Source organism: Helianthus annuus, chromosome 2 (assembly GCF_002127325.2).
Source record: "Helianthus annuus cultivar XRQ/B chromosome 2, HanXRQr2.0-SUNRISE, whole genome shotgun sequence".
In the NCBI taxonomy this organism is placed as follows: domain Eukaryota; kingdom Viridiplantae; phylum Streptophyta; class Magnoliopsida; order Asterales; family Asteraceae; genus Helianthus; species Helianthus annuus.
This window is the reverse complement of record NC_035434.2, coordinates 123,735,123-123,756,797: the sequence shown is the minus strand read 5'-3', so window position 1 is coordinate 123,756,797 and position 21,675 is coordinate 123,735,123. Positions and strand designations below refer to the sequence as shown.

The 21,675-nt window shown below is 37.3% G+C and overlaps 2 long non-coding RNA genes across 24 annotated transcripts; both read right to left on the bottom strand.

The window, feature by feature from the left end:
• Nucleotides 1-8,710: 8,710 nt before the first annotated feature.
• On the bottom strand, nt 8,711-15,961 carry LOC110927141. Of its 23 annotated transcripts, XR_004879218.1 has the most exons (13): nt 15,762-15,961; nt 15,565-15,604; nt 14,213-14,260; nt 13,303-13,396; nt 13,070-13,153; nt 12,857-13,002; nt 12,172-12,765; nt 11,985-12,096; nt 11,744-11,874; nt 10,832-11,671; nt 10,549-10,640; nt 9,598-9,805; nt 8,711-9,510 (listed from the first exon to the last, which is right to left on the bottom strand). It is a non-coding gene; the product is annotated as an uncharacterized LOC110927141 (long non-coding RNA). The 23 variants fall into 23 exon arrangements; XR_004879216.1 differs by lacking the exon at nt 13,303-13,396; XR_004879215.1 differs by lacking the exon at nt 15,565-15,604.
• Nucleotides 15,962-18,828: 2,867 nt separating this feature from the next.
• Nucleotides 18,829-19,362, bottom strand: LOC110927143. Its single transcript, XR_002585538.2, has 2 exons — nt 19,160-19,362; nt 18,829-19,066 (listed from the first exon to the last, which is right to left on the bottom strand). It is a non-coding gene; the product is annotated as an uncharacterized LOC110927143 (long non-coding RNA).
• Between the last annotated feature and the right edge of the window lie 2,313 nt (nt 19,363-21,675).

Genomic DNA, 21,675 nt, shown 5'->3' with positions numbered 1-21,675 from the left:
TGCATTGGTCTTCTTGGCCTCTTCAGGCTTTTTGGCGTATTTAGGGCAGTTAGTTCTAATGTGCCCCTTCTCATTGCAACTGTAGCAGGTTGCATCCTTCAGCTTTTTGCAATCCAAGGTCTTGTGGTCCTTGGACTTGCATATCCCGCAAGCAAATGATTTTGACTGAGTCTGAGAGTTCCATTCGAGTCTGCACTTTCCAAAGTGTTGTTTCTTGCATATCTTGCACTTGGGCTTCTCACAAGACTGATGCCCATCTCTCCTTGACTCAGACCCTTTCTTGTTGTCACCGTTTCCACGGTGCTTCTTGCTCGACCTTCGTGAATTATCATCTTCATGTTTTCTCTTCTCAGCTTCTTTGTTCCTCAGCAATTTTGTCTGACCGCATCCAGAGTGAGGGACAAAGATATGTCAGCTACAGATCTAAAGGTAGCTGGCCGAGAGGCCTTTACGCTTACCTTTATCTCGGGGGCTAAACCACCGATAAAACGAGCTATTCTTTTTGGTTCCAGGGTTACCAGATATGGAACCAACCGGGACATTGTGTTGAAGCTCGTGAGGTAAGCTTGACAGTTAAGGTTTGTCATAACCAACGATAGAAAATCAGACTCTATCTTTTCAACCTCATGTTGAGGGCAGTAATTTTCCTTGATGAGAGAAATGAATTCCTCCCACGTCATGCCATACAAAACAGCCTTCCCGAGGCCTGAACCAGAGATCTCCACCATGCAAGGGCTTCACCCTTGAATGACTGCGAAACAAACTTCACCACGTCTCTCTCTGCACAACCACTGATGTCCACAATGGTGTCCATCTCGTCTAACCAAGTCATACAATCTACAGCGCCCTTCTCCCCAGTGAAATCTCGGGGTTTGCAAGATACGAAATACTTATAGGTGCAACCCCTGGCGCGAGATGCATCAGTAAACACTTTTTCCTTAGGACGGGCACTGTTTTCATTGGATGAGTGTTTATCATCGTCCTTCTTAGGCTTAGACGGAGTCGAGGGTGGTTTGCTGTGAGATTTTGAGTGGGTTTTTGGCTTTGAGTGTGGTGTAGATAAGGTTCTGCTCCGGGACTCGGTGTATTCTTCGTACTGTCGATCCAAGGCTGCCTTAACAGCGTCGTCGACTAGAGCTTTCAATTCCGCGCCCGTTATATGAATCTTGGCGTTATCATTTTCATCCTCTTTTGAATGACTATTCACTTCATTTGGATCAGCCATTGTAACTTGAATCTGCTACAGAAGATAATGACAAAGTTTTATTTAGGAGTTTATTATGGAATTGTCTTTTATGGCAATTCATTAACCATGGTAACTATAGACCATATTTGGTTAATTTGTTACTCTCTTTTATTTAGGATTCGAATATAACTTATCCTAATTACAACAATATTGTTAGTGGCACAAAAGCCGAGTCACAAGGACGTTTTTTATAATATAAGCCGGGATTACAGAGAACCAGGGCATGAAGGTTTGAACCGTAGTCCTTTTACCTCTTCTGACAGGGAGTCATAGACTACAACTGTCTTTTGTCTTATATGACAATAAATATGGCCCGTAGGCACTACATCACTAATGGATGTTTAATAAGTCTGGCTCGTAGGCACTACATCGCTAATGGATGTTTAATAAATGATCATCTTCATTGATGATTTAATCCATGATTTTTAAATCATTAATTTGGGCTTTGGAATCCTTAGAAGGATTCTCATATACGAATGACGCGTGCGATTTTAACGAATCACATCTGCCAAGAACGTTAACATGTTTACAGAGGTTAACTGGAAATCTGAATCTTTTAATCAGGTCTTACCATCTTGGCCGGGTCTTATAATGACACCTGGCTAGGTTTCACCATTAAAATTCTTTATTTAGGCAGATTAATTTAAAAGGAATGATTTTTGATTTATTTCATATAATAATAATAACAAAAATGAAATTTATAACTTAACATTCCATTAATCATAATAATGATTACACGTTGCCCTAAACGGGACTTTTTAAATAAATAAATACCTACGCAGAGGTTTACAGAAAAGAAATCCACACAGGGACCAAATACAAAGATAGATGTCCGCGCAGGGACTAAAAGATAAGTCCACGCAGGGACTGAAATGCAATTGTCCACGCAGGGACTAAACACGATAAATGTCCACGCAGGGACTAGACTGTGATAGTAAATACAACAGTATATAAGGAGACTAATGATCTCGTTTCTTCCTCCCTTTCAGTAGGTTTGCTAAGCCCTTGAGGAATCCACGATTACTCTTACGTTCTTGTTCGAAGTCTCGTTCCACTCGGTTTAGACGGTGGAGGATTTCTTCTTGCTCCGGTGGAGAAAAACGTGGCTGCTACGACGGTTGCTGAACCGGAGGTCTAGGAGGTGCTGGATACCCATGAGCTGAGTAATCTGGTCTCCAAGAGGTTCCATGGAGGGCATTGTAATTAGCCGCTACCACGTATGGATCGGCATCATAGTTATAGTTGTAGTGCGTGTGAGTCGGCTGCTCAAACGGATTGTATGCGGTGGAACCGGCGTACGCTGGTATCGGATTATCATAGCCGAAAGGTGGCGGAGGTGGTGCCACTGGTGCAGAATTCACCTCTGCAGGGTGACCCGAAGGTTCCCCTAACTGTGGTTCTTCAGGCAATGGCGGAAAGTGACTTGCACTCGAGTGGCGAGGGGTGCTAAAATGGAATTCCCCTCCTCGGGTGGACATCCGCGCGCCTGATCTCCTACGCCTTGGCGGATCTGGAGGTGCTTGCTGAACTGGTGGCGGTGGAGGCGGTGGCGTAACTGCCACGAACCGCGAATCCTCAGAAGGATCCTGTTGCTGCTGTTGGTCATGAGGCGAGAAATGATGAGAAGGTGTGAAGTACCAATCACATTGGTCAAACCTCGCCTGATAACTGTCGGGACCTTGATAGGGTGTTCCATGAAAGGATGACCCATCAGAGATCTCGATTGGATGGTTGGGAGTACCTCGTGCAGGTTCTATGGGATCCGTGTCTTCGTCCATATCTACCGCGTTGTCTTCAGAGAAATGATCCTCTGGTCCTAACGGGTTATAACCTGTTGGTTCTTGGACATAGTCCGCTGGTTGAATTGTCCTCGGAAGAAAGGAGAAGGATCGCCATAAGAATGGTGCGAAAGAGATCGCTGGAGAGGTATAAACGAAGGTTGAGGGTTATTGGGTTCATTTTCTGAGTTTGGTCCAAAAGAGTGACGGTATGAAGGTGTTGAACTGTGCGAGGTAGAATGTCTTGCAGGTTCAAAGAGGTTCCTTCTACGTCTCTGAGGTTCTTCACTCCATGTAGTCGAAGGAGCTCGCATATTCGAAGGTCCGGCCTCGTGATCATTGTGAGTAGTGATCGGCCCTTTGCCTCTTCCTCCTCTTCCTCTTCTAATTGCTGGTGGCATATTTCCTGCTTTCAAAACTTTAAATCACAATAAACAATAAAAGACAGACTGGAATAACAATTCTAATTTGTCCTATGTTCTTGTCTAGACTCGAATATGTGCAATTGTGTCATTGAGATTAAACACAAAAGACTAGTGTTTAATTCACTCAATGTTGGCTCTGATACCAACCTGTCACACCCCGAATTCCACGTGTCTCACCGGTGGGCCCGGTGGGGGATTACCGTGATGTAGTTGGCAACAATATAGTCAAACCACACAATATATGAATGCACAGCGGAAGCATAAAGATAAATATATTTCAACCATCGTTTGTAATATCAATGTATTACGAATAGTCGAAATGTATCTACAGGGGATCAAATAAAAATGATATAAGTATTGTTCAACAGACGTAGGCATCTTAAGCTTGCGAGACTCTTTATTGATGCTAAGGAGAAATATCCAGCCAATTACGCTTAGTACCTGCATTTAATCTTTTTGGGAAAATACGTCAGTTTACACTGATAAATACATTCAACCGACACTTTTTGTAAAAGGTTTAATAAAAATTGATTTGAATGCACAAGGCACAAACTCTTTATAACTTGGGAGAATTATTTAAATTTATATTCTTGTGAACGAATTACATGTTCCTTATGCGTTCAGTAGCCCGGACGTACCGGGTTAAAGATCAATAGACACACCACATCAACTATTTATGCACTGACGAGTGTACGCCTACACTCCGCGCTTAGATCGTGGCCATTTCGTAAAATGCTGCCAAGGATATCCGGGACATGGTCATTAACCCCCCAAAGGCTTTTAAGTAAACAAAATTGTATAAACGAGCCGATCAAATTATTCAATTAACCACCAAACGATGGAAGATTTGATGTCCGATCAAGCGGTATTTTATATACCGTAACCCAAGCCCGTATAACGGAAAATAAGTTAAAAGTATTTACCTTTGCAAGTATAAATCCTTAATCGAATAAGTTGCAAATATCTTTTACTGATCTCCTATTCTGGAACGAAGGTTTAAAATAACCTATTAGAATTCTAACGAGTCTTTAACTTAGCCGTAGCTTAGACCGGTCAGTTTCAAAGGATAATTACGGTTTAATCGCGTGAAAGGCGAAAACCGGGAATGGAATGTGATTCAGACCCGACAAGTTTGAAGACTTATTTTATATGGGTAATATAACCACACTCTGGATTTTGAGGTCAAAACAATAAGGTTTGACCCGTTTCGGCTAGTTTATGTAAACTAGTTACATAAGCCGAACCGTGCGCGCAAAAAGGCGTAACGGTCAACCGTAAGAGTCCTACACCGGTTTCCTAAGTCAATATGCTTTAAAGGGGTTGTGGTATCAGTAGGATGCCTTCCGTAATGCCCGTAACGAGCTTAAGTTCATATTATGCCCCGCAGGGGTATTTCGGTCTTTTTAAAGATTATAAAAGAGGTTTCTGAGTTCTACAGGAAATCTGAGTTTCCCGAACAGTTTATAAAGTCCAAAATACTTTATTTATTATTTAAAATCAGTAGCAACTGGAATCGGGTCAAAAGACCTTGTAGAACTCAAGTTATGTCTGAAAAGGGTATATTCGGTATTTACCGAACCGATGCCATAACCGCAGGTTATGAGCAGGTTAAAAATAATTAAAAATCCTTAAAAATCTTTAAAAATCCCAAAATATTATTTTACATCGGTGTGTAAAAGGTTTGGTGTCGAAATCTGGGTTTAGATAGGCGTTATGCTAATTGCGCTATTTAGTTACTAAAGTTTCCGTAATTGCGCTATTTCGCATAACTCCTATTCTGGACCTCGGATTGACGTTAAATTTTTGGGACATGCTTAGAAATCAGTAACTAAGGTTATGGTTTCACATGTCCGAAATTCTCGCTTTAAATTAAAAGGGCGTTACGGTCAACTTTTAAGCATTTAACGGAAAGGTGTAAAAGACTCGGACAAACAACGAACCGGTCACAGAGGGTTATACCATCATGTAACCTGGTCCTAAGAGAGTCCTAAGGCATATCTAAATCATACCATAACGGGTCAGAACTGAAGTCAAAGCAAAAGTCAAAGTTTTGCGGCTTTCGGTTCCGAACCGGGTCAAAACAGTAAATGGTCGGATCAAACAAGCTTAGACTAGTTAATATACTTATTATCATGTTATATGAGTGTTAAAACAGATTACACGCCATCTACATTACTGATTATGCTTAAAATCGCAAAATAGCATTCTGTTGACTTTTTCTAAGCAAGTTTGACTCGACATTCGGACTAGTTAGAGTAGGAATCAGAGGGTGCCCTTTTAGGGGTTTAATGCCCACATGATTACCAACATATAACTACCTTTAATTCGACAAACCACTGGACCATTTGTGGTTTATCGTAAAGTCAATCGTTAATTACGACAGATTGACTTTTAAGCTAAAACTAAGCAAAAACTAAGCCACAAAGGGTTAGGCATACTTACAGAAGCTTGGTGCATGACCAGAGATGTTAGAAGAATGCGCTTGAGCTCTAGAAGTGATCAAGAAAGCAGGTTTGAGGTGTATTGAACAATGGTGCACTACATTGCCTTTTATAGTGAAAAATGGTGTACAAGATCATTACAACTCAACCTATAATTGCTCATAGATGATCAGCAGCTGTCCCTGAGTGTTAGGGGACATGTAGGGGGCGGCCATTTAATGCATCCAAGGTCGGTTACAAGTTCAAACAGTGAATCTGTCCCATTTTTCTGCATCTGGTACCTTGACGCGGCCCGCATTAAGGATCAGGCAACTTGGACGCGGGCCGCCTGAATCCTTATGTCAGGAAACGAATCTGTAGATGGCTCGCGGCCCGCATTAGCTTCATGCTTTCTTTAACGCGGCCCGCCTGAGGCCTGTAAATCAAGATTTTCAAATCTTTTGTAATCATTGACCTGGCCTTTCGGTTTCGAAGGGCTAACTTTGCGATTTGGGCCTCGATTATTTACAAATAAAGGCCTCGTGACTTTTACTCGTGCCGTTAAGTCCCCGGTTAGTTTAATTACTATCCGAAAAGCCTTAACTTTTATTGTTGACGCTTTTGACCCCTCGCATACGAAATTGATCATAACTTTCTCGTTTTAAAACGGAACTTTGCGAAATTTATGTCGTACATTCTAGTGAGCGTAATTTACTGTTACAAAGTCTCGGGCTCGTCAAAGGGTCACTCAGAGGTATAAATTAAACATGTTGACACCTTTAACCCCTGTAGTTTGTAATCTCTCACTTTCTTCCGCATTTCGCCCCGTACGATCCATGATTCATTCGTTTGAAGGTACGAGCATCATTTAGGGTTACTGTACAGTATATTTACCCCTCGTTGACATTTTTAACCCTCGAATTTACATACTTTCAAGGTTTGTCAACTTTAGTCTTTTATTTAGTATTTAATACCACGTGTAAACCTAAGACACGTGTCAATACATTATTGGACACAAAATTTCGAGGTGTTACACAAAGGTTCGAATGTACATAAATATTATTTAGGTTAGGTAGTATATATTAGTAAGTCTTTACTACAAGTATTCCAAGCATGAGGTAGAAGATTTAATCTTCATTTAGGTACCTCAAATGTGTCATAGAAGTCATGTAGGAGGTAGGAAGAGCAAGCTCCCATTTAGGCACCTCTTATGTGTTCACCACTACACTTGATGTAAAAACAACCAAGGAGGGTCTTGAACAATATTAAGACAATAACAAGAACAACTATACTATGAGAAATCATCAAATCATGTGGGGATTCTATGTTGGATAACCCAAGTTGATCCATAATCACTCCTTCATCAAGCTTGAAGCTTGAACATGACTTGTGGGTCAAAACCCTAAACAAAACAGAAAGTATTTGAGGGTTATCCTCTGATTTTGTATGTCTCAACCTTGTTTTTAAGCCTAACTAACCATAGGAGTGGTTATAAGCATAAGGACATAGGTTTGAGTGAGTTAAACTCATGTCTAAACAAAGATTAATGAAAACAAACTTAAACAGTGGACTTAGAAGCCTTTTTGCCGGAGTTCCAGGGACTTGTTTGCTGTGAAACACCCCTAGAATCGAAGCCAAGGTCAAGCCAAGCATTCTGGAAAAAGAATGGACCAAAACGGATAAGAAATGAAGAAGTTATGCCCATTTTCGTAAAGCTCGATGAATCTGCCCGAACTCTGATTTGCAGCAACGATTTTAGGGGGTTTGAGAGAGTTTTGAGAGTGAGATTAGAGTTTGTAAAGTGGAAAAGTGGCTGGGATTAGAGTGGTATTTATAGGGAAGGATTAGGGTTAAGTTGGGTTGCATTTAATACAAGTAGTTGGGGTTTACACAAATAAAAAAAGAAAAAGTCCTAATAGTTGCTGCTGGCCGAACAAGGCTGTTCACAACCATTAGATATTTCTTTTTTTTTTTTTGTGTGTGAGTTATATTAGATGGGGTATGATCATAATATATTATAAACCTATGACTACATATTAAATCACCATATGTTAGGTAGTTGAAATAATAAATAAAAAAAAACTATTCCAAACACACTCATGGCTGCGTATGTCAACAGCCATATCATAACTTGATGTGTTTTGTTTTCACAACATCAGACACATATTTTAGATAGATATTACTGATGCCTAATATGTATTTTATGATATTACTAGTAGTGGAGGTTGAAACAAATTAAAAAAAAACATTTAATATATGTGGTTAAGGTTTAATATGACAACAAAAAAAAAAACACAATTTACATATGCCCATAGGGCTGTTCGATCACATGGCTTTAACAGCCTAAGGTTATATTTTTTTTTGTTGAACATTAATTCCAAAAGCTTGTAAGGTGTATTATGCACATAATATATATATTTTGTTTAAAAGACATAAAAGATATAAATGAGATGTAACATGTCATATAATGTCTAGTGTGTATTGAATATGTATCAACTCCTAAAAGGTGTATTTAAATATGAATTACAGTGTAAACATTAAGCTTTAAAGTAGGATGCGAGAAGTGACATGTTTTATTTCTAAAAAGAAATATGTAACGAAAAAGCGGAGCGTTACAATATATATATATATATATATATATATATATATATATATATATATATATATATATATATATATATATATATAAATTGTTAATAATAGACATTGACTTTGATTTTTTTATTCATTTCAACTAAGAGCTAGCAATAAATTAAACACTTGAGAACTTAATATATATATATATATATATATATATTTATATATATGTATGTATGAGTTATTAAAGGAACGAACTTTGTCTAACCAAAAGACTTTTAAGAGCCCATATATGGAAATCACTTTTGAGAGTATATAGATGAGAGTGGTTCTTTTTTAACAGCAAAATCAACTTACAGATTCAAAAGCAACAGCCCAGCAAGATGCGTAGGCTGAAAATACAGTACAGGCCACCGGACTTTCTGACTTTACCCCCCCCCCTACAGACATAGGTGACACCAACACAAACACTTTGAACTTGAACCAATTTTCCTAATCTAACAATAGCAGTTTAGCCCTATTTTTATCCAAAAAATGACATACTTTGGATTTCATCAATGAGCGTATCCATCGCCACAGGTTTTACCGAATGGACCAAGTTGTTTCTTGGAAACCCAACACGCCGTTAGAATGAATAGTTGCACTGCTTTTGCCTTATCTTTCCCCATCCTTGCATGCTTGTGTAGCTCTAGTTAGTCTCGGACCGAGAAGCAAATGATGCTACGGATATTGCACCACACAGACACCCATTTCCATACCCTTGTTGCCACATAACACGAGGTCAGCAGGTGCTCTATAGATTTTGCATCCTCACCACAAAACTAACAATCCGTGGAGGGCACAATTATATATCTTCTCAAGAGTGCCAGTAGCGTGGGAACTATTTCCATTTCAGACCGCCAACCAAATTGGTTTACTATGGAGGGGACCCAAGAGTTCCAGCCCTTAATGAACCCATTAGGCTGAGCTGAAACACCGAAGAGACGCTTACGGATTTAACAGAGAGTAGTCCGTAATTTTCGCCCCATCACCTCTGAGCTTGCCATTTGTTGAACATTTCTCGGCTTTCATGTTTTAGAAATAAGTTAAGTTTCATGAGTTTTTATGTCTATATAAACGGAATAAAAAAAGAACTGGAAGTAAGTTCTTACTTGAAACAAATGCGTTTAAGATCATTTCCGCCATTAGGTAAAGAAACAAAAGTGATTTGAACCCCGGGTTCGACCTGCACCATCCATTATTTAGGTTCATCATCCTCCAAAACTATATGACCAGATTGTTTGGTGGCTCATACCCTCCACTTGTATGATGAGGATCATTGCTAGCGAAGTCCCAAGTTGGAGTAGAACTCAACCATCACTAATAACACTATCATCTAATCAATCTCAGAGAGCAAAAGAAACCAAAAACGAAAATACCATGTTACCTATTACAGCAACTAACGAATACTTGTATTCTGCAATAGTTCAACTCCTTACATAGATCTTTAATATTCTACTTTATCGGTTGGTCAGGTCAAATTGCACTATGCATAATTTTCTAAAGTGATGATCCTATAATAGATCAAAATCTTTACATAAATCTTTTGATATTTTTCTTTATCGGCCAGTTAAGAACATTCCAAATAGAAAGATTCCAAACTTGTGTTTAAAAGTTTAAAAATTTTCTTACAACCATGAATCATAAGATAAAATTCTTACACTTAGGCTCAGATTAGGGATGAGTATCTAGTACTGGGTATCGGAACCGATTTTTTTTCTTTTAGTAACGTTACTGGTAACCACTTTTTGACATTTGTGGTACCCGTATTTTCGGTACCGGTAAAATACCAATTTTTATCTTCAAATACCAGTACCGTACCAAACAATTTTTGTACCGGTACCAAGTTTTGACGACTTTCGGTATCGGTATTTGTAGTACCGGTTCGGTACGGTACCGATACCACAAAAAATCCCTAGCTCAGATATACCAATATCTACATAATTCTTACAGTTATAATCCCTAATTATAATAATAGCACATATGCCCTATAAACAAATAAAATTAGGCAACTAAGTATCTATTATAAAGTATTTTAGTATTTTATAACTGAAGAATTTTACCTCGATGCCACAAAAAGGCAAAGTAGCCCAATCGTTGTTATTGACCAGCAAGTAATTAACTACTTCCTGCAATGTATGGATTTTCCCACTTCCTGCATCGAAAAAAAAAAAAAACAGGTAACCCTTTTAAATTGACTTTTAAATTCTCTAGTTATTTATGCAAACATAATCATATTTGCAAGAAGTTGTTTAAAAAATTGATTATCAAGAGAAATCATGTTTAAATATGTCACCTACAGCTAATGCAACATGCTAACATATAATATACATCATCATTTAGTACCTCAGAGTTGGCAACATCATAGAACATGCATGAACCATCATCATAAGCAAGCAAAACCGACTATCCTTCTGATACAAACCATCCACCAGTAGAAGCCTTGTGCCCGATCACGTTCAACTGGTTATTAAAACTATCGTCTATCTCCTCTACATAGATCATAACTGCCTTGTTTTCCTCTTCATCGCAATATTCAAGTGTTTCATTAGCAGTGAGCATTGTCTCAACGTTACATTTGCCGATGTAAGTGCTTGAAGAATCAAGTCATCTTGAATTTACATTTTCATCCGTTTCTTGAACTTCACATATCTCCGAACCACCCCTGACTATAACTTTCGACTCCCCTTTACTCAATGAGTCTGATATCAAAGGTGCTATACATCTCTCATCAACCGTACTTGACAATTTACCCTCCGGTTTTGTTTCAGTAACAGCTAAACCAACCTTGGTTTTGATAGCTTCGTGGGTCCCGGCAGGTGCTTTTAGTGTTGATCGGTCTCTGAGTAACTTATGGTAAGGAAAGAACCTTGCTTCTAGTTCATCAGTATTCAATCCTTTCGCTGAACTTTTTCTATCAATCAACTCCTTAATCGGACTATTCTTTTTTGTCGCAGAAACCTGTAGAATTTTGCCCTTTTTTCCTCACCACTTCCACCGCTCACAACATCACCCATCGCCTTCTCGATCCCCGCGACATGATTTGAGGCGATTAAGCCTCTATCATAAATAAGCTTCAATGTGTTAGATCCATCTTCAGGGACAACATTCATCACCCAAAGAAATGAACCCAAATTTTCCTTCATGTCCATCACATATTTTAATTAGCACAATGCCAATTTAACCCTAACATACCAATGGAATTAGGGAACTTGCAAGATTTAACAATTGGGGGTCAAGTTCGGGAAGAAAATGTACCTTCAAGTCTTCAATAATCAACAGGTTGTATGCAAAACAAACTTCATTATAGTTGAGGCTTTAGTTGACCCATAATCAAATTTTAACCCATGTACCAAATATGACCACGTGCTCAGAATTAACTACTGCACCTGATATATATTATTGTGAGGCCACCCGTTGCAGAAATATATATAATTAAAATGATGTATAAGAAAACATTTCTTGATTAAATGATTAATAATCAAAGTTATATACTTACGTAATAGAAAGTTCAGGGAGAACACCAGAACAACACGGAATACATATGGCTGCCATTGAAAAGATCTTATATTACATTTTTGCGACAACGGTGAGAAGAGGGAAGCAAAACCCTAATTGAGAATAAACATGAATGAGTAGGATTACAAAGATCAAAACAAAAAAAAATAAAGAAACGAATCACATACAATTACTGTGATTTTAGATTCAGCGAGTAGATCTGCAAATGGCAAAATTGTAAAGTCGTATGCAAATTCGAACCCTAGAACTTCAATTTTGTGTAAAACACAACATGAGAAAGGAAGAGCAAATATGAGAGGAGGATTCCAAAACTGCTGAAATCTTAAACCAAAAAATAAGTTTATGGCTGTACAATGCGATAATTGCAAAAGACCAGACCATCAGAATATTCATCAGTATAATTACACCAATACTAATTGTATTATATAACTTTGATTCAAAACTTTTACCCCATTGATAAAATTCAAAAGTTTCACACACAAAAAATAAAAAATACAAATTTTCAATTTCAGTCAGGCATTTCATCAAACAGGTGGTGTGCATAAATGTTGTTCATGATGAAACTTAAATCCCACATCATAGAAAACAATTTGAATAACCTTACAACATTATACTGTGGGTGCCTCCAGTAAGAACAGTGTTGTTTCCATAAGCAAGCTAAGCATTGTGTCCAAAAGGATCACACATACTTGGTTGGGAAGTAAAGATCCTGGGAGCTTAGTGATGGTTTACTTAGCTCGGTAATTAGCTGTTGGTTCCTCCTGTCATAAAGAATACATAATCGGGGGTCTTGATAGAATATATATTACAAAGAAAATGAATTATAAGGGGAAACATTAGGAGGATTCATACTTATACAGATCTGAGTTGGCATAGATCTCTGCAAAATCAACACCAAGTTGAGCTTCGACTGTTGAAGAAGTAACATCGAGCATCCATGTGGCCGGATTTTGACCATCTTTTATTTTGTTAACCCCTTGAATGGACTGAGAAGTGAACTGTTCATGCTAGCTTTTATATGTTGTTTAACTGTAAGCATGAAATAAGAATGTAGTATTGACTCACTTCAAAATAGTCTAGTAGTAGGTGAGAATGGTATCCTAGAGGTCCAGTGTAAGTAACCTTTCCACCTCTTTTCATCAACAATAGCTGCAAGAATGTAAATAGTAAGCTTTGAAGTTTAAAGAAATTAAGTACTTAGAAAATTCTATCCGGTATTTTTATTAAAAGCTGGAATAGTAAAAAATTGTACTTAGAAAATTCTATCCGGTATTTTTAGTAAAAGCTAACGAACATACCCAACACCTGATGGGTATTGAGTAACCTGGTACCCAACAGGTATGAGACCATATGTGAGGCGCGCATTGTTACAGCCAAGTTTGGCACATAAACCTGGCCCAAACACAACCCAGTAAGATTCCTGCAATACCTCCTGTCATGTGTCATCCAACACCAACCAGACCCTTTTGAATTGGTATAGAGTATAGACAGATCTCTGTATTTTTGTTGCAAGGGAAGGGTGATGCAGAATTTGTTGAATATAGAATTATTGATGAAGAATCAATAACTAACATGAAATTTAAACACAGCCAATAGCGGACATAAGAATATTCTACAGGGTCAGAATTTTCTGATGGTGTGTCTACCGAGAGATTTTTAATTAGTTGACACCGAAATTTTTTCCAGATTAAGTCGGGTCACCTGAATGTTTTGCGTTTTAAGTGTAAATAAATATATGAGTCATGAAGTGTACTATTAATTTCGTAGTATAATAACATTGTATTGTAAAACTTCCAGAACTATTGTGAAATGTGCGTGATCTCAGAGGGTTTTTTTTGTCTTCTAACGGTCTAGACTTCAGGCTTGAGGTCAAACCTGTTCTTTATGAAGCAGGCATTGATAAGAAAAATCCCTTTCTCATTAATGAAACCAACCATTACCTTTGTGTCCATGTATAATCGCCCATGATTGTAGAATTTAGATCAATGTAAACAAATAATTGATGTAAATTTAGCAAGGTGAAGGGTGGCAAGCACAAATGAAAGTAAGGATTCTTTATAGTAATAAAAAAACATAGTTAAGAAGTTACTGGCCAATCCACTAACATGTTATACTCGTTTTACCACTAAAAAAAACAAACCATAAACACATTCAAAAAACAAAACAAACCATAAGCACGTTTAAAAAAGCCTGACTGGTGATTCATACCTTAAGCCATGCCTCCGCTGGTTGCTGTGCGAATTATCTGAAACAAAGCTGCCAGAAAGTAGAGACCATGATCACTTTCAAATTCAGAAACAAACCGGGAAAATTAGAACAATTTTCGATTTTTGAAAAAAAAATAATAATAAAAGATTGCTGTCTTGTGTTAACGAATTGATTGTCCTGTATAGATTTTTTTCAAGGGAAAATATATTATCCCATATCTTTATATTGTTCATACATATTTTTTCAAGGGGAAAATATTTATCAAAGTATATTGTATAAAGAGTTAATCACATAGTTAGTCCCTGTGGTTTGCACAAACTAACATACTTAGGTACTAATAGTTTAAAATCGCCTTATAGGGTATTAACTTTTCATTTTGTAACGTTTGGAGGTATTAACATAGTTAGTCCCTGTGGTTTGCACAAAATAACATACTTAGGTACTAATAGAATGTGATTTTAAACCTACAAATAACGTTAATGCCTCCAAATGTATCAAAAATGAAAAGTTAATACCCTAGAATGTGATTTTAAACTATTAGTACCTAAGTATGTTACTTTGTGCAAATCACAGGGACTAACTATGTAATTAACTCTTGTATAAATAACTTTGATTTATCACTCATACATAATAAGAAGTGCATTAGCATGAGCCAGTGAAGCAAGTCAAAAACATTGATTTTTTTTTTTCAAAACTGTTGCTTTTTTCTCCTTCTTACACAAATGGGGTCGATTTTGTTTCGTTTAAAAAATGGGGTCTCCAGACTTAGCAAATCTTGAATGTGTTTACCTCAGCAACGATTCGTAATAAGGTTAAGGTCATTACATTTTGGTAGTGTTCACCTACATCCCACCGACACACCTACAATTCGTATTGAGGAAAACACATTCCGGACTTGACCAGCATGGAGACAACATTTTTTAAACATATATATTTTTGGTCCTGTTTGTGCAATAAGGTTTAAAAACACATAATTTGTTAAAAGAATTCCAAAAACATTCAAGACACAGTGCATATGTTCATACTGTTTTGTCTTACATCAGTATCATACAACAAAGTCCAAGAAGAAAACACTGTAAAAGTTAAAGTCAACTAAAGTCCTGATCAAGAGTAATCAATACAGGTTTTGATATATTGGAAGTTTGAAACATCTATAATTACTAATTATACGATCAAGCAACTAAAATACAAAGATTCGTATTGTAGATTCGTATTTTACATTAAATCCGAACCGTGTAGTTTTATATTATTCAAATTATAACCTTTGCAAAAATAAGTCAAAATACATTAAATCAACCAGGTTTAATATATTTAAGAATGAAAATCGAAGGATATGTGAAGAATAGAGACACCCCCGCATCTTTATGAGAAATTTTGAATATCATAAGAACCCTACAATCAAGAATGAAAATTGAAATTGTTTCAAACCCTAAAATAGAGATTTAGTAAGGGCGACTGTTTCAAAACCCTACAATACGAACTTATATGGACCATAAGAACATTAACATACATTACAATGTAATCATCAACGGATTATAGATTAACATACCTGATGTTGCTTGATTCCTTCAGATTCAAGGGTAGGGTTTTGGTAAAGAGATGGAGAAAGAAGGTAATGGGCAGGATCTTTGTTCCGATAGATATGAGAGATGAAAAGAAATGGAGAAAGAAGGCAACATGGTTTCTGGTTTCTAAGGAAAAGAAAAAGCGACGGGATGAGATTTAGGTTTTCTGAAAAATCGTCATAGAGTAGATGACTATTAGGGTGTGTTCCCGAGTTAAAAATCCCTCCCCATCCCTCCCCTCCCCTCCATGTCTTTCCAAATTGGAAAGACTATTACCAGGCAAAAAAAATCTCATTTTCCCTCCCCTCCCCTCCCCTCCCCCTGTTAAGTGGATATCTGGAACACAGCATTAGGGTTTGAAGCGGAGCGGAAGAAAGAATAGCGTGTGAGGGAAAAGATAGTAGAAGAATTGCCGCTCAAAATCAATCGAGCAGGAATATCACATTGCCACGTGGCAATGATTGGCTTAAGTTAGTGACATGTGGCTTAAGATTATTTTGCTTTATTAGAAGTAGTAGATTTTTAGCATTTTTTTTAAATGTTGTTCTTACGCTAATCGAATCCAACATTTTCTACAACGGCCCAATTGACCCTAATTAAATCTCACATTTTCTGTAATGGCCCATTCTGACCTCACCATTACCAAGGGTCTGTTTGGTATGGGGTAATGGAATGAACGAATGAATGGAATGGACGAGGTAATGGAATGGACGAGAGAATGCAATGGATCATTACCATTCCATGTCTTGTTTGGTTACCATGTGTGAATAGAATGAATTATTATTATGTATTGCTCGGTAGGCAAGAAAAGCGGAGTAATAAAATCAGCGGTGAGCGGTGGTGGTGGTTGGTGGTAGTGATTGTCGTGGTTATAGGTGGCGGTGGTGGGTGTCGGTGGCGGCGATGGGTGGTGGTGGCAGCGAATGGCGATGTGGCGGTGACGACGAGTGGTGGTGGCCGCAAGGTGGCCGTTGGTGGTGGCGGCAAGGTGGACGTTGGTGGTGGCTGGCAGCAGAGGTGGCGGTTGGTGGTGGCGGCGTCGGTTGGTGGTGGCGGTGGTGGTGGCGTCGACGATAGTGGTGGGCGGCGGCGTCGAGTGGCGTTGGCGGTTGGTCGCAGCTGTGGGTGATAACGGTGGCGAGTGGGTGGCGGCGGCGACGGTGGCTGTCGGGGTGAGGTGGTGGCGGGTGGCGGCGATAGCGTCGGTGTTGGGTGGTGGTGGGTTGTGGCGAAGGTGGTGGGTTGTGGTGTTGTTGATGAATGGTGCAAGAGGGGATGGAATGGAAAAAAAACATGGGGGGTGGAAGGAATGATTTTGAGGGAATGGAATGCCTTTTGGAATGGGTGATTCCATTCCATTGACCAACCAAACACCCTTTTCTTCATTCCCTCGTAATCATCCATTCCATTCCACCTCTCATTCCTGCATACCAAACACTACCCAAATGTAATATTTTTATTAGTGGCCCATTTTGGCCCTAATCAAATTAACACTTTCTAAAGAAAGCCCATTCTTAGTCTCTGACCCTAATCAAATTCAACATTATTTTAACAGCAATTTTGACCCTAATCAAATTTCACATTTTCTACAATAGTCATTCGTATATAGCATGAGTGAGAGATGGGATTGGTCCGGTATTTGTACCTGTACCCGTACCGGTACCAAATTTGAAATACCGTACTAAATATATTGGTACGGTACGAGTACGGGTATTTCGCTATGATACCCGTTTTGTACCACTTTTTTTATTTTTGTTTTGAGCACTGATACGAATACTAAATAGATAAAATTGACACGAGTAGCAAATAGGTAAAATTGGTACGAGTACCAATTAGACATGTACAAAAAAAAACCGTTTTTTTAACTGGTTTTTTTAAAAGGTTCGGTTTCAAACCGAACCGACCCGGCGATTTGTAACTGGTTCATATTCTCAATCTCTGAAACTGGTTTTAAAACTAAACCAATTGTAAATAAAATCGGTTAAAACCGGTATAAACCGGTTTTTAACCCGAACCAAAATCGGTTTTAGCAGTTTGGGGTTTGAACCCTGGAAAGCGATTTGTCTCCAACAAAAATAAACCGAAACCGGTTAAAAAAACCGAATCGGTTTGGGAAAAAAAACGGTTTGTACACCTCTAGTACCAATACGATACGGACACCAAATTGGTAAAATTGATACGAATACCGTAAATACATACCATAATACGAGATAAAACGTAATATAAAAAAAAAAACTTTTAAATGTCTATATAAAATTCGGTACAAGTACCCATTTTTACTTGTACCTGTACCGATACCAAAAGAATCAAATACCATAATCAATAAAACTAGGTATCGATACATATACTGAATACCTAAAAACGATACGAATACTAATACAAATACGGGTATTTTGGAAAAAAAAAAGAGGTATTTCCCTAGCCTGAATAAGCATATTAGTAGTTGATCATATTAAATTAACTTTCTTGTATGTTCCGACACGGTTGCTTCTTTTTATTCTTTTACCATTTTTATGAAACGGTTGGTTTCGAAAGGTATCCATTTTAACCTAATTAATCATATGTAACAATTTTATGAAACTTGATCAAACAGATTTTTTCATAAGGACTCGTTGACATATGGTTACAAAAAGCATAGTAGCCAATGATCATATGATGTTAGCTTTATGGTATCTTATTAGGGGCATCTTTAGGATGGGGAACCGGGCTCATCTGGTACACTGCCAATTGAATCTTGGTGTCAATCCGGATGGATTTTTTGGCTAGTGAACAAGAGAGCGAAGCACATGGGAAAAGGGATGGAAATGGTTCGAGTTCATCGGGTTCGGTCGCAAATTGAATCAGGTTCACTCGGGTTTAAAGGGTTGCAAAGGGGTTACAAATAATTTACTACTTGCTGTTCACCATTTTCTAAAAACCTTATGTTTCAAACGCGTTTTGTTCTGACCCGAATCCAACATGACCCACTACCCACCTGTTTTTGCCACGTACAAATTATATGGTATCGGTTTGCTCATCATCACAAATTAAGCGTTAGCTGATTTAAAAAAAAAATAAAAAAATAGTGAATTTATATCTTTTGATAACAAACTCAAATAGCAACACATCCGGCGCCCAACAAACGGGATCTAAAAACAAAAACTTGATCAGAAAACATGGTTAAGATACAAAGCTGCATCTTGGCTCACTTGTGTGCAGTGACCAAGGTCTCAATAAACCTCAATCCATCGAATCTGGGCGCAAATTTCTCCTCCAAACCGGTTTCCCCCCACTTTCTCCCTCTCAATTCCTGTCACACAACATCAATTGCTACTATCATCTGACTAAACAAACAAACTCAATAGAACCCTGAATTGTATAAAAGTGGGAAAAATGAATCTACCTGGAAGGAGGAGGAGAGGGTTGCAGTGGTTGTGGCGATGATAGATGTGATGATGGCGGATGAAGAAAGTTTTGTCATTGAGACGAAGGAAGGACGAAATCCAACGGTAGCGTCGGATCTCGATGGGTTCTGGTATGGAGTTTGTTCGTGGAGGAGAAGCAAGCGATGCAATGTATATGTGGCGTTTTGTACATCGGTTTGGGGGGATTAAACTCAATTAAATAGTGGTGTGGGTTCCGCTAACGTCAAACAAAAGTTGAAACTAGTTGTGTTACTTGAGACGCCAACTTGTGTTTCACAATTTACAAGATCTTTTTTTATTTTTGTTTAAAATAAATACTAACAAGTTTTACAAAAGTTACCTACATAAAAGGTTGTTACCCTCACAATCTGGACACTCACATCATCAATTTTTACGTCTGTTTTCTAAGTTGGGTGAAAAGGTTATACGAGTTGTATTGATTGGTGAAAAAAGTGATACGCCTCATGTTGGCGGGTGAGAAATAGTGATGTTGAATATATAACTCATATTCATCTTGTTATAGTGATTGATGTACCGATGTCATGTGAGTAATGTAACAATATAAGTCACCTTATAAAAGTCTAGGTTCACATGTGGTGGATGATGAAAGATCATAGGGTGATATTGCAACAATATTGATACGTGATGGTAAAAATGGCAATCAGTTTCATGTGAATTTCTTAAACGTCACACGATTAAAACTTAAAAAAAAAACAATTTTGTTTGTAAAATCGCACCGAATTTTTATGAACTTTTATTTGAACTCAATTTGGGCTTTTTTTAAACTCAATTATGTCACATACGCAACAAATACCGGTTAGGAATGGTATGGAGACAATGACCGGTTAGGAATGGTATAGAGACAATGAATAAGAAAGTTTATTTGGGTTGTTTTGTTGCCTTCTTAAGTTTATATGTCAGATAAAATATATTATTATTGGTGTTCAACAACTCTTCGTTGTTTATTTAAATCACTATATGTCTCTTCAATGTCAAGAGGTTCATAGCGTATTTTTAAAAGATTTTATACGAGAAGCATAGCTAACCCTAGTGGAAAGGACTTCCGGCTAGGGCACATTTAAAAAAAAAAAAAAACTATATACATATAGGAGAATAATCCGTTAGAAACCATCCGTTATTGCGAGAAACAATGTAAACACAACCAAAAGCAAACTAAAAAACAAAAAAAAAAATTACTCACACAAAAATTGATGATGTGAGTGTCTAGATTGGGGTTTGGGGGGGGGGGGGGGTTACGTTTTTTTAGGTTATTTTATTTTGTTCACATTTGTTCTCACGATTCTCACAATAAATGTTATTCTTAAATGAACCTTACCCCATATATATATATATATATATATATATATATATATATATATATATATATATATATATATATATATATATATATATATATATAGGGGACCGCTAGAATGAGAACCACCTCGAGTTGTAAGAACCGCGAGAACTACACCCCACGGAGGGGCGTTCGGCGCGATTTTTTTTTACAAGTAGATGTGTGCATTATAAACACGGCCGTAAAAAATCACGGCGAACGCCCCTCCGTGGGGTGTAGTTTTTTACACCTCAAGTTTGGTGTTTTTTAATTTTTTTTTCTTTTTTCTTTTTTTTTTCACCAAACTTGAGGTGTAAAAAACTACACCCCACGGAGGGGCGTTCGCCGTCATTTTTTACGGCCGTGTTTATAATGCACACATCTACTTGTAAAAAAAAAATCGCGGCGAACGCCCCTCCGTGGGGTGTAGTTCTCGCGGTTCTTACAACTCGAGGTGGTTCTCATTCTAGCGGCTCCCTATATATATATATATATATATATATATATATATATATATATATATATATATATATATATATATATAGGGGAAGGTTCAAATGAAAACCACAAGTTATTGTGAAAACTCGAAAACTAATTAAAAAAAGCCAAAAAAAACATACAAAAAATTTTTTTTTTTAATTTTTTTTTTTTGCAATCAAAGTTTCGCAGGTTTTTTAATATAAAAAAAATTTTCAAAAAAAAAAAATTTTTTGTGTAGCGCACATGTGTAATACTGCACATATGTATGTGTACTACACATGTGTATTATTACACATGTGCACTACACAAATTTTTTTTTATTTTTTTGAAAAAAAGTTTTTTTTTATATATAAAAACTAGCGATTTTTTATAAAAAAAATTGAAAAAAAAAATTTTGTGTGTTTTTTAGGCTTTTTTTAGTTAGTTTTCGAGTTTTCACAATAAAAGTGGTTTTCATTTGAACCATCCCCTATATATATATATATAGGGATCCTAAGAGAAGTCCACCCTATTTTAGAAACTTGAGAAACAATCTGTACCACACATTTTCCCTAAGCAAAAAATGCAAAAAAATGCAAAAAAAGGTGAAAAAAATGCAATTTTTTTTTTTTTGGAATAATCGCAGCTTTTTCTTGAAGGATTAAATATTTTATTTTATTTTTAAAAAAAAATTTGGGA